The sequence below is a fragment of the Palaemon carinicauda genome, chromosome 42 (genome assembly GCF_036898095.1).
Source record: "Palaemon carinicauda isolate YSFRI2023 chromosome 42, ASM3689809v2, whole genome shotgun sequence".
NCBI lineage: Eukaryota > Metazoa > Arthropoda > Malacostraca > Decapoda > Palaemonidae > Palaemon > Palaemon carinicauda.
This window is the reverse complement of record NC_090766.1, coordinates 23,377,574-23,380,073: the sequence shown is the minus strand read 5'-3', so window position 1 is coordinate 23,380,073 and position 2,500 is coordinate 23,377,574. Positions and strand designations below refer to the sequence as shown.

The 2,500-nt window shown below is 44.7% G+C and overlaps 1 protein-coding gene across 1 annotated transcript in view; it reads left to right on the top strand.

Annotated features, from left to right (window-relative positions):
* The window catches only part of spir (spire type actin nucleation factor), a 130,181-nt gene that overhangs the window by 30,220 nt on the left and 97,461 nt on the right, over nucleotides 1–2,500 (top strand). The window lies entirely within an intron of this gene.

The window sequence follows — 2,500 nt, the reverse complement described above, 5'->3', positions numbered from 1 at the left end:
GCTTTACCTATGCCCGAGTGTTATAAGAGAGCTTTACCCATGCCCGAATGTTACAAGAGGGCTTCACCTATGCCCAAGTGTTACGAGAAGGCTTTACCTATGCCCTAGTGTTACAAGAGGGCTTCACCTATGTCCAAGTGTTATAAGAGGGCTTTACCCATGCCCGAATGTTACAAGAGGGCTTCACCTATGCCCAAGTGTTACAAGAAGGCTTTACCTATACCTGAGTGTTACAAGAGGGCTTCACCTATGCCCAAGTGTTACAAGAGGGCTTCACCTATGCCCGAGTGTTATAAGAGGTCTTCACCTATGCCCGAGTGTTATAAGAGGTCTTCACCTATGCTCAAGTGTTACAAGAAGGCTTTACCTATGCCCGAGTGTTACAAGAGGGCTTCACCTATGCCCGAGTGTTACAAGAGGACTTCACTTATGCCCGAGTGTTACTAGAGGGCTTCACCTATGTCCGAGTGTTATAAGAGGGCTTCACCTATGCCCAAGTGTTACAAGAAGGCTTTACCTATGCCCGAGTGTTACAAGAGGGCTTCACCTATGCCCGAGTGTTACAAGAGGGCTTCACCTATGCCCGAGTGTTATAAGAGGGCTTCTCCTATGCCCAAGTGTTACAAGAAGGCTTCACCTATGCCTGAGTGTTACAATAGGGCTTTTATTATGCCCGAGTGTTACAAGAGGACTTCGCCTATGCCCCAGTGTTACAAGAGGGCTTCACCTATGCCTAAGTGTTATAAGAGGGCTTCACCTATGCCCAAGTGTTACAAGAAGGCTTTACCTATGCCCGAGTGTTACAAGAAGGCTTTACCTATGCCCGAGTGTTACAAGAGGGCTTCACCTATGCCCGAGTGTTACAAGAGGGCTTCACCTATGCCCGAGTGTTATAAGAGGGCTTCTCCTATGCCCAAGTGTTACAAGAAGGCTTCACCTATGCCTGAGTGTTACAATAGGGCTTTTATTATGTCCGAGTGTTACAAGAGGACTTCGCCTATGCCCCAGTGTTACAAGAGGGCTTCACCTATGCCTAAGTGTTATAAGAGGGCTTCACCTATGCCCAAGTGTTACAAGAAGGCTTTACCTATGCCTGAGTGTTACTAGAGGGCTTCACCTATGCCCGAGTGTTACAAGAGGGCTTCACCTATGCCCAAGTGTTACAAGAAGGCTATACCTATGCCTGAGTGTTACTAGAGGGCTTCACCTATGGCCGAGTGTTACAAGAGGGCTTCACCTATGCCCGAGTGTTACAAGAGGGCTTCACCTATGCCTGAGTGTTACAAGAGGGCTTTTATTATGCCCGAGTGTTACAAAAGGGCTTTTATTATGTCCGAGTGGTACAAGAGGACTTCGCCTATGCCCGAGTGTTACAAGAGGGCTTCACCTATGCCCAAGTGTTATAAGAGGGCTTCACCGATGCCCAAGTGTTACAAGAAGGCTTTACCTATGCCTGAGTGTTACTAGAGGGCTTCACCTATGCCCGAGTGTTACAAGAGGGCTTCACCTATGCCCAAGTGTTACAAGAAGGCTTTACCTATGCCTGAGTGTTACTAGAGGGCTTCACCTATGCCCGAGTGTTACAAGAGGGCTTCACCTATGCCCGAGTGTTACAAGAAGGCTTTACCTATGCCTGAGTGTTACTAGAGGGCTTCACCTATGCCCGAGTGTTACAAGAGGGCTTCACCTATGCCCGAGTGTTACAAGAGGGCTTCACCTATGCCCGAGTGTTACAAGAGGACTTCACCTATGCCCGAGTGTTACAAGAGGGCTTTTATTATGCCCGAGTGTTACAAGAGAGCTTTTATGCCCGGGTGTTACAAGAGGGCTTTACCTGTGCTCTTGCATAACAAGAGGATTTTACAAATTCCCTTGGGTAACAAGAGGATTTTACCTATGTCCAAGTGTTATAAGAGGGCTTTAGCTATGCCCGAGTGTTACAAGAGGGCTTCACCTATGCCTGAGTGTTATAAGAGGGCTTTACCTATGCCTGAGTGTTATAAGAGGAGTTTTACGTATGCCCTTGCGTGGCAAAATGATTTTACCTATGCCGTATTCTTACAAGATGGTTTTATGTATGCCCTTGTGTTATTAGAGGCACTTTGAGTTTTAGTGGGGCTACTATACTTAGTTTGAATAGTGATTGACGCTGTCAATTGATAAAATGTGTACCTGTTATTCTCCCAGATTTACAACCTTGACTTTCTTCCAATTAGACTTTGCTTTTGTATATATTGGCTTGACAATTTCTGCTTTTTTTTCTTGATTTATGTTATTGTACCTCTGTTATTTTTTTATTTTGGATGTGTTGCCAATTTTAGATTATTTTGTTATCTGCTGAATGTTACAAACAAATTTTCAGTTAAATTGACTAAACAGGAAGCGTAGTACATTTCCTTAATATTTGACGGGAAAAGGGGTAGATATGATTTTCTTATATTTATTAAGATATGCTTAATCCGAGAGACTTGATTTTGATAATTTCAACTTGCCGGTTCCA